The 11407-nt window shown below is 40.6% G+C and overlaps 1 protein-coding gene across 2 annotated transcripts in view; it reads left to right on the top strand.

The window, feature by feature from the left end:
• Window positions 1–2839: 2839 nt before the first annotated feature.
• KCNJ15 (potassium inwardly rectifying channel subfamily J member 15) overlaps window positions 2840–11407 on the top strand; it is a 65577-nt gene continuing 57009 nt past the window's right edge. For both annotated transcript variants that reach the window (XM_088443121.1, XM_088443122.1), the window contains exon 1: window positions 2840–3066. The gene's annotated coding sequence lies outside the window, so the exon portion shown is untranslated. The remainder of the gene's footprint in view (window positions 3067–11407) is intronic.

Raw genomic sequence — 11407 nt, 5'->3', positions numbered from 1 at the left:
GCAGGGGGAACTAGCAATGGTGTACATACAAAATGATAGACACTCACATGTGGGGAGACAGTGTAAGACACACACTATCGTTATGGACCACCGGAACAGAGACGCCGTGACGCGGCCCGGATGTCTTAAACGTATCTTTGCAAATATATGCCAGAAAGATCTCTGGATTTCTATTATCATGTAATATTCAAATCGTATTGCTGGTCTTTTGCAGTGTCCTGGGGGAACATTTTTGCTTCTTTTTTTCTTGTTTAGATTAAATCTCTCCCTTTCATGCACCTGTGAAAACCGTTAGGTTGATCTGAGCATTTTATATTACTATATACAAAAGTACAAATCTTTAACATGATAACTTGCTGGTACAACGTGTGAAAGTTGGAAGGCAGCACAACTGGTGCTCTACGGCAGTGGTTCCCAAATTTGTTGGAATCACAGCGTCATAGAGTAACAGCATTGTTTTCACAGCACCCCTAAGCCACACGTTTGTTAATGAGAAATTCAGAAAAATAATTAGTGTAAAAAGTAGTAAAGTGTCATCCTTAGGGTCAGTTATGTGGTGGAGGACAGGTTTCCACTTCTGATTGTCCATATACGAGGTACTGTATGTCTATTACATAACGAGACTGATTAAATAACTCATCTTTATTTATTGGCATTAGAAATGTAATGTTTGTCCCCTTCAATATACTCCCCATTTGCACTAATACATCCCTGTAGTCTTGTTCCCCACTGGTGGAAGGCCTGGAGCAAATCCATTTCTGTTAGTTGTTTCAACATATCTGCCGTTTTCTTCTTTACAGCATCAACTGATTCAGAATGTGGCTCTTTAAGCACTGATTTAACTTTTGGGAAAAGATAAAAGTCGCAAGGTGCTAAATCGGGCGAGTATGGAGGATGTTAGTGTAGTAATGTGATTGTCGGTCACAGAAAGAGCTCTGTGAGCAGACGCATTGTCCTGGTGAAGAATGAAACCATTTTTCCATAGTTGCGGCCGTTTCTTTCTGACTCTCTCTCTCAGCTTTTTCAAAACTTCCTTATAATAATGCTGGTTACTGTTGTGCCTTCTGGAACCCATTCTTGCAAAATTACACCCTTGATATCGAAAAAATTTTACTATAAATTTCAAATTGACACGTTGTTCAACTATCAAACTTAGCATTTTTTCGTCACTCTACAGAGAACACAACCAAATAAAATGGCGACTTACAATCAACTGAACGTCATAGAGTGTTGCTGCTTGTCATGCCGGTTCAGACAAGTTCAAGGTTACTACGTATGCAGTTAGATCCGGTTCTGAATGCTTTGTTTGCTAGGTGGAATCACAGTCTCGTTATTTTATAGACATACCTCGTATTTACATTACATTGACCATAAATAATTTGATTTGGGTGGCACACAGTTTGGGAACCACTGCTCTATGGTAATGAATTGTCAACAATGGGACTTGTTTGTGCCTTTTCGTGACGGCGCATACTTTAGGGTATTTCAACCCTTGTAAAAAATATATATATTATAGCACACAATAGTGACACAAGTAATAATAGCCCAAATGTCCCCTCAATTTCATGACTAATTTATGACATAAATGAGAATAAATGAACTAGGGGTCTATTTACTAAAGGTGCGTATCCACTAGCAGATAGTGGAACGACATTTTAATCGTACAGTCGGTCCTCTTTCCCCGTAGTGCCTATATGTCGTTCAGTGCAGGCACCCTCCCTCATCCCCGAACATGCCCAATCTGTCGTTATCGGCAGATTGACCGGCATGTTCAGGTGATGATTGATGTCAAAAAACGACCCGCGGGAGTGCGCATCGCTGGTCGTTTTTTACTTTTTCATGCCCGATTTGCGAACGATTAGTGAGCCATTTCAACGATAACGTTGTCATTATCATTCAATCGCTCATTTTAATCACCTAGTGGATACACGGCTTTAGCCTTGGATGGAGATAAATTGAACAGAGATAAAGTACCAGCCAATCAGCTTCTAACTGCCATGTCACAGGTTGTGTTTGAAAAATGACAGTTAGGAGCTGGTTGGTTGGTACTTTATCTCCATCCACTTTAATTCCTTGGCTTAGTAAATAGACCCCTTAATCTAGGAAAACGGAAAAGTTGAACTGAATGAAGTCTTATCATAATATGGGTGGGCACCAATAAATGCTATAGGCAACAATCCGGCCCATTAGCAGAAGACGAACACAGTCCCAATATCCCCTTATTCCTAATAATAATAATAATAATAATAATAATAATAATACATATATGAGCTGTATTTAAGAATTAAAATTAAAACATACTAATTGATTTATATGAAAACCAACTCTTCCTGTCTTGGATGATTGTAACTAGTTCTGTAACGAGGGGTAAGCTGTGTTCTGTAATGCTGGAAATGGTTATTACATTTTTTTAAACATCTCATTCAGTATCTGTGATGTAAAAGGGGTTCCCGAACACCTGTACACCCCAGGTGATTGATTGCTGTGCGTAACTTCACTTTATCTCTCTCCAAGGATTGATACATCTCCCCCCCCCCCAAATCTTAATTCAGTCATTCATTAACTTTAGCAACCTGTCTCTTTGATATGCAAACCACTGAAGTTGTCTCGGTGCTGTATTTACAGAGTTACGGTACAAATCTCTACAATACAGTCCAAGATAGATCACTCACATTCCTACTGAGTCCAACTATTTCCTTCCAGGCAGGTGTGTGTGTCTGTATGTGTGTGTGTGTGTGTCTGTATGTGTGTGTGTGTGTGTCTGTATGTGTGTGTAGGGTTTAGCTGGGTGTTGATTGCAGTGGTGCGTTATGCCATAATATAAAATCTGCAGGGCTGGGGATTTTCGAGAGCCATGCTGCTGACATCACTGGAAGACTTCTCAGATTCCTGTGCCCTTCTGCACTGCTGTTCAAAGAGCCAGGTACTTACTACTCAGACTTGAGCTGACTTGTCCCTGGCTGAGTGAGCAGAGGAGCTGCAGATTCTCAGAGCCACCTCTGCTGTGTTTGGTGAAAGGCTGTTCTGCCAGTCATGGCTTAAGGTCTGCTAAGTGCTCTTGGTCAGGTAAGAATTGTTATTATTACTTTACACAAGTTTCCAACTGAGCACTTACATTTATATATTGGCTTGTTGTGGCTTAGATGATCAGAAGTTACTGTAGCTGTTTGACAGTACTGTATACATAACACAAACACCATACTCTCACAAGTGACACACAACATTCTCACAAAGTGTAAACAACTATTTCATTACCACTGTTTGTAGGGACAACATATTCCTGTTACATGATCATCACTTCACCTGTTCTCTCCTTTTTTTGGCATTTTTTCTCCTGTTTCTAAGCAAGTTGTGAAACAATTTTTAAAGTGACGTGAAATGTAAAACTAACAGTATGTTTACAGTACAGACATAAACGTTACACAACCGGGGACCTTAATCCCGCAGGTGCAAATAAGTAAATATAAAATAACATGCACAAAAGAAATCCTTTTACTGCATTGTAAGAAGAGCTTACAGAAGCAAACTCAACTGTACTATATATATATATATATATATATATATATATAATAAAAACATGTGTATATATATATATATATATATAATATAGAAATGTATAGATATGTGTATATACATATATAATTATATATATATATGTGTGTGTGCGCATATTGACTCAACTTTTTGCACAATTCTTTGTGCTATTATACTGGAGAACTGTTAAGGGTTTTTTCTTCAGGTTTTTTCTCAATTCGGCCACATCCTGACACTTCCTCACATAAGTATTCATGCAATAAATCAGTGTTGCAATTCTTGTGAAGAAATGTAAGAAGTGCAGATAATCTTCCTCTTTAGCCAGCATAACGTTGTAGTACAATGATAATAATGTCCCTTTATGTTGTTTCACTCATTAGCAGACTTGTGGAAGCGAGGAAAATAAATATTGTGTAGGGATGGTTGGAGAGTTGTGTGGTAGGAAGTAAACATCCTAATCAGGTAACCTAAGCTCATCCTCAGGTCTTCGACTTTGTCTTATAGTTATAGCTGATTGCTCTCAGACACTAAGGGGCATATGTATGAAAGTTTGATGTGAGATAAAATTGTGAAATATATATCACCAACCAATCAGCTCCAAACTATCATTTCTTAAACACAGCCTGCAAAATGTAAGTTAGAAGTTGATTGGTTGGTGATATATATCTCACAATTTTATCTCACATCAAGCTTTGATACATATGCCTCATAATATCTAAATATAATTTTTATTTGCTATTAAATAGATCAGAAACTATGGGGCATATGTATCAAAGCTTGATGTGAGATAAAATTGTGAAATATATATCACCAACCAATCAGCTTCTAACTATAAACACAGCCTGCAAAATGTAAATTAGAAGCTGATTGGTTGGTGATATATATCTCACAATTTTATCTCACATCAAGCTTTGATACATATGCCCCTATAGGTGACTCGCTGGATACGTGCACACAATTTCACACTATAGCAAAGTCTTTAGTAATACGTAATGAGCAGTGTATAGTATGGGATTAGGGGGTTTATTTACTAATCAGCCGGTTGTAAAACCTGGCGCTTCTTATCGTGTTAATGCCCAAAATACTAGCAAAACACAACTAGTAAAAGGATTGCCCATTTAAATTTCGGGCATAAACACGTAAGTGCCGGCTTTTAGAACCCAACGCTTAGTAAATAAGGTCTTTTCGCTTTTAACTGAAGATAGGAACTGTTATCAGTACTGTTATACTTTTTGGGCTATACAAAGCTCAGCTAATTCCCTACTAATTCCCTGATCCTAAAGTTAACACAGTTGTACAAAACAGTTGTGGATGAGTTGAGAGGTGGTTGGATATTGTCCATCTAGAACCCCTATGAGTTTTCTACAGGTAGAGCCAAGACATGAGCCTGTAGACTGGCGATTAGAATATGTCATTTACAGCCCTCACCCTACGCATGTCACTATAAGCCAGGATGGTGAGACTAGAAGCCTGCAGGCCAAGCACAGCATCCACAGCTGTCTAGGGAACCAGTTTACGTGTGTGGACTTTGATGTCTTGTGATTATTTTGAAATAGTCAGTGCCACATTGGATGCATGGTTCATACATGTTCCCCTGAGGCCTTAGGACTATGGAAGAGATAAGGGAAGCTGTTCTAGAGTCATTAGGCCCTAACTTTCCCAATTCATGGATTTAATGCAGGATTTTGGTTAAATTTTTTCTAAAGATGTCTGTGTTCTTCAAAGTGAAATGATCTGCAGTGTAGAAGATGGGTGATAGGCAGGTAATCATGATGGTTTGGAGACTGTCCATGGCTTCTTCCCCTACCAAGCAATGGAGGATATTGGAAATCAATATCCTCCATTGCTTGGTGGAATGTTTAGTAGTATATATACAGTATAAACACATATACACAAAAAATGCATAGACTTTCTGCTCATCACATCCTGCAATATTGTTGGGGTGCAAAGAGTGAAGATCGTAATAGGCAATTTCAATGCAGTCCATTAAGAAGAAGACCTCCAGTCCCCATTAGCAAAAGACTCCATTATTAGATAAAAGTCCTGTTGAGGCTGGAAGGTAGAATTAAACTCCTGGGGAGTGTGGGTGTCCTTTATTGGTCATTGCTGCTATGACTACACCTTACTATCATTGTTTGGTAGGATCTTTTTATTACATGTAAACAGCACAAGGCATGGTACCCATGGACAGAATCACTCTAAGGGCCTGATTCAGAGCTGAACGCTCTGACCAGAGCGCTCGCTCTGAATCAGGGCCCTCCTACCTTTTTTTGGAGCGTCCTCATGGACGCTCGCTATAGCTGTGGGTGGTAACCATCACGACCATCGGGCTTGCGACGGAGACCCTGCGGTAGGGTCTCGCTGCCGCAAGCCCTGGAGTGATTTTAGCTCTATCAGAGCCAAAATCACTCCCACTGACATCACTAGTGATGTCAGTGGGGCCGGCTTCAGACGGTAGGCGTTCCCATGGGAACGCCTCCGTCTGGCAGGCACACCCCCGGGACGCCCACCAAAGGGGGCGTGCTGTCAATCAACATCGACAGCACGCCCCCTTTGGTGCGAGCAACATCGACAGCACGCCCCCTTTGGTGCGAGACCCGGAGCGACAGCTTTGCTGTCGCAGTCCGGGTCTCGCGCATGTGCACGACGGAGCTCCCTCCGTCGTGCGCATGCGCAGTGGGGCAACATCAACCCATTTGCAAGCGTCCTTTGCTCGCAAACGGGTCTGAATGACCCCCTAAGCCCCCAATGACTCTATTGTTAGGCAGCACTTCAGTACCTGCTGACCCGGCTGACTCGCTACTCCATATAGCAATTTGTCACAAAAAGTTCATATCCCATAATTGTGTGTTGGGGCTATTGCATCGTTGCTCTATTTCTTACTCTCTATGTGTATGCACTGTCTTTTGCATCTTTCTTGGCTGCTTTTTTTGTTTGTTTGTTTGTTTTTGCATGCGCTAAACCTGTCTCACAAATAGAGAAATCTATAAAAAAAACAAAAAATGTACACTGATGATGTCTCCTGACCATGGACCTGTCTATCCTTGGTCTCAGGTCAGCACTTTCCTCATTAAGCCTCGTATGAACCTGTTCTATAGTCTCGTGCAATTTGATTTTTGTATGATTAGTAACTTTGGCTGTCTGATATAGCAGAGTTTTGTGGCACCTTATCCAGGGTACACAATTGTCGATATATCGTTCATTTGAATGACGAACGACATATCGCGAGTGCATCGACGGGTGTGTACACCCGATATGACGGTGAACAGCGTTGTTGGCAGACATATCAGGCTGGCCCTGCAGCACAGCCGCTGCCGATATATCTGAAAGATATATCGGCACATCTGCATGTGTGTACGGGCCTTACATAACGTGCAGCCGATTGGTAAGTGTGTATAGATTACCAATTGGCTGCTCGGACGGGCCGATCAGTCTGCTGACCGGATCCGTCATTGTAGTGTATCCCCGGCCTTAGAAATAATTGATGATGATGTTAATGATGAAAGTTTTTCCTAGAAAGGCTGCTTGTGACCTTTAGAATTCAGGTGACATGTATCAATCCAGTCTGACAAGTATTTAGTCTCGCTCCTCCACCCTCCCCTTTCTTATTACAGGTTGAGTCTCCCATATCCAAATATTCCGAAATCCGGAATATTCCGAATTACGGAATATTTTTAGTATGACTGAGAAAGTGAAACCTTTGCTTTCTGATGGTCAATGTACACAAACTTTTTTAAAGCACAAAATCATTCAAATACAGTATACAATAACCTTCAGGCTGTGTGTATAAGGTGTATATGAAACATAAATGAATTTCATGTATGTACACAAACATTTTTTGATGCTCAAAATTATTAAAAATATTGTATAAAAGTACCTGCAGGCTGTGTGTATATTGGGGTCCCATTCCCAAGATATTTCATTATAGTATGCAAATATTCCAAAATACGGAATATTCTGATATCCAAAACACCCCTGGTCCCAAGCATTTGGGATATGGGAGACTCAACCTGTATAATATAACATGGCAGTCAGTGGTTACTGTTAACTTGCTTACATGGTTGCAACAATGTGTGGTACAATCATTTTATATCTTGTTTTCAACCATAAAGCAATGGAAAATGAATGAAACAGTTTGCAAATCATGTTGATAACAATTAGTGGATATACATTTAAACATAAATATTTGCGTTGACGACCTGCTGGACACTGTTATCTGGCAAAATATATAATAGAGGTCTTGCTGGCTGGGGGAATCCCAAAACATTGAAATGGACCATCATTAACACCGTATGGTACATTACTCATTATATAGTATTTAAAATGTGGGGTTTGGTATCAATTGTTCTGTTAGCAAAGCATAGGTACTATACATCAGGCACAGTCTGTACATGTCTAAAGAACCATAGCTAATGTATTGCAAATAATGTATTTCTCTGCGTATTGAGAAATGTTGACACAGACAGCAGCTATCAAGCTTGATATTGTGTCACTCACATACTGTATGTTGCCTAATTGTTGCATAAATATGTAATAACAGGTAGAAAAATGACGGTTATACATCTAAAACAATCTAAGGACAACCCAAGTTGCGTAGATTTTCTGTAGGCAGCGTTTATTACTGCTGCTGATGTGTAACTAGAAGTCCCAATATGACCCACCAGTCACAGGTAGTAATGATATAGGGGGAGATGTATGAAACAGTGGAGAGATATAAAGCAGAGAGAGATAAAGTACCAACCAATCAGCTCCTAACTGTCACTTTCCAAACAGACAGAAGCGGATTGGTTGGTACTTTATCTCTATCCACTTTATCTCTCTCCAAGGTTTGATACATTTCACCCATAGGGGCCCATTTATCAAAGTGGTTACTTAGTATTTGAGGTAAATCCCTGAAAACGGGTGTTTTTGGGGATTTACCTCAAATACCAAGTAACCCCCATATGTATGAAGGAGGGACCATTGCCCTCCATTGCCGCTGGCAGCCGCCTCCTCCACAGGTTTCTATTGGGGATGCGATGCTGCCAAATTTACCAATAACCGTAATTTGATACATTTCAGATATTGGGCCCCGCAGCTAACGCCAGCTGAAGATGACATTAGCCGCTGTAGCCTATGGGCTACACCGCACACTATTAGCTGGTGGATGGATCTGCCGGAACCCTCCCTGGCTATGGTGGATGTGCATGTGCAGTCCACGGGACTGTGCATGTGCACCACCCCCTGCCCTGGCCGGAAGCTCTCCGGAGACATTGCAGGGACGGGCTCCTTTTGGCCGATAGGATCGCTTTTTGCAATGCGATCAGTGGCGTTACTGGCATACCCTGATTGCATTGCAAAAGCGATCATTAATAAATGGGACCCTCAATGTATACAAGAATGCATAATCAATTGGTCCTATTGTGGGATTTTATTTTATTTTTTTGGCTCATTTTACTAGGACGCAAAAAGACAAAACAAAACTATACAGTAAATGATCTATTTAATTGATTACAATGTCTCCCTATTGGAATCCTCTGAACTCCTTTAGTGACAACAGATTCATGTAACGTCAGATGAGGTTCTGCTTCTTCTATGGAGCACCTAAGTGGACTATTATTCTGACCTCATACCAAGCTGCGTGATTGCGATTTACCGTATGAATATAAATAAGTTGAAATAAATGTTAGAGCACATGTAAAAGAAAAACATTGCAGTACAGAAGAAATGATTTATGTAGGATCTGTGCCCCAAGCTTCATTGCACCCAAGGCTGCTGCCTCTTTTGTCAGCCTATAACCCCAGGCTCCATTTCTCCTCATTATAGGACCCTAAAATACATGATATTATAGACTCATTGTACTGTATATGTCTGAGTGTTTACTTTCTGCAGCTTATTGACCAATACACCAAAGATAAAGTACAAATACATTCTGTAATATACAGTGACAAAAATCTATTGACATATTTTGCCTTTAAATTTTTTTATGTGAATTGTTTCATTGTAATGCTTATATTATTTTATATTATAATGTATATACTCTTTGTTGCCACAATCCTGTGTCATTCCACTTTTACTGTGGTTTTGCAACACACGCGGCCAAAGGTTAAACCTTTTTTTTCTTCTATTTTTTATGATGCTTCAATTGTTTTAAGTGTTGCAGGTGACTGTACATGGAATGCCCACTGATCAATAAATTCTGTGCACTGTAAACATCTGACGTTACTTTCTCATGCGCTGAAGCATTTCTAGAATACACGTGTGCAGCTTGTCTCCTTCCGTCTTCTCAAAATTGCACCAACCAGTTTAATTCATGCTTACCGAATTTTCAGATAGCCTCCCGCATCCCCCGGAAGAGTATTCGGAACCCCCACATGGGGAGATAATTGCCAGGAATCGCAGCTCCGTATGGAGGGGGCGGGGCTAAATTATGTAAACTGCATCATGCAGCCGCTCCCCCTCCGTGCAGTCCTGTGATTCGCTGATGACAATGGAGCCTGGCCCCTGCTACCCAAAGTGGCCAAATGCGTCTTCTCTCCGGGCTTTTCCCGAAGTTCATCTCAAGTAGAGGCGTAACTCCCAGAGAGAATGGAGGCGCCTGCCTCCGGACGCCAAGCCCTAAAGGGGCTCCACCATCTATAACATGTAAAGCAGCACTTGTGTGGTTCACAGAGGAAAACAAATGTGACCGCTGATCTTCCACTGCAGCGGTGCACCTGCTGATGCTACAGCATTGATCTGCTCTGTCCCGGGAGCCCCGCTAACACCTGCAATAAGGGTCAGGAAGGATACCCCTCAGCCTGCACTGCAGCAAGCGACTGTGCACTTGCCACTGCTGCTAGAGAGTGAGCTGGGACACGAGACACCTGTCTGATCTCCTATCTCAGGGACCACCAGTACAGAGAGCCACCCGCCGGTATCCTCTGATTCTGCATCACAACAAACAGCGGCTCACCAGCATATGCTGCTGCAGAGCCGGCTGAAACTCGGAGATTCTGTCTGACTCTGACCTACTAGCCGTTGTCACGCAGCGTACCTGGAGCCCTGCAACAAAATGAACATATCAGGAATAATTGTATATGAGCGTCTGTGCCTACCTTGGCACTGCCATGGCTAACCTTGTAAAAGCCACAGTGAAACGCACGTCATTGTCCTGCTGTGTGTCTGATCCCTCATGTACAAACTGTGAATGCTACATATAAATGTTTGTACCTTTGCAATAACTTTAGGAGAACTATCGCTGGGTCCTGATACTGCAGGACCCCAGGGCGTAGCAGCGCCAAATCGAGCACAATGCATATATACAATTATTCCTGTTATGCAAATGATCATATAAGTCTAGACCCCATAGAATCATATTCATATATTCTATTTATGATCGATTGTGTGATATAAATATATATATATATATATATATATATATAAGGATCTGGCACCAATGTCACATGGTTTTCGGTGTCCTCACAGAGAAATCATGCACAACAAACAGAAGATGCGGCACTTGGATTGTAACATAAATCAATACTCTGACACTATAGGTCTGTACTCTGTATATATATATATATATATATATATATATCAAACAATATAGTTGACCACAAGTACCTATTAGTGCATATATAAAGTGAACCAATGTACCTTGTGCAAAATTGTACAACTTGTGGAAAATATGCTTATCCCTATTTAGGACAGTGATGAAAAAGTGACTTAGTGCAATAAAATAATCTGTAGAAAATTGGGTATATAAATATATATAAGTATATACACAGGTATACTTTAAAACTTCATAAATTTACAAAATATTGTGCATTTAAATTTTTTTTTAATTAAATAAAACATTTCATAAAACAATACACAAAAATATATAATACACAGATACTCAAAAGGGTAGATA

The sequence above is a fragment of the Taudactylus pleione genome, unplaced genomic scaffold, assembly GCF_031769625.1.
Source record: "Taudactylus pleione unplaced genomic scaffold, aTauple2 ptg000327l, whole genome shotgun sequence".
In the NCBI taxonomy this organism is placed as follows: domain Eukaryota; kingdom Metazoa; phylum Chordata; class Amphibia; order Anura; family Myobatrachidae; genus Taudactylus; species Taudactylus pleione.
This window is presented reverse-complemented; position numbering and strand designations above follow the sequence as displayed.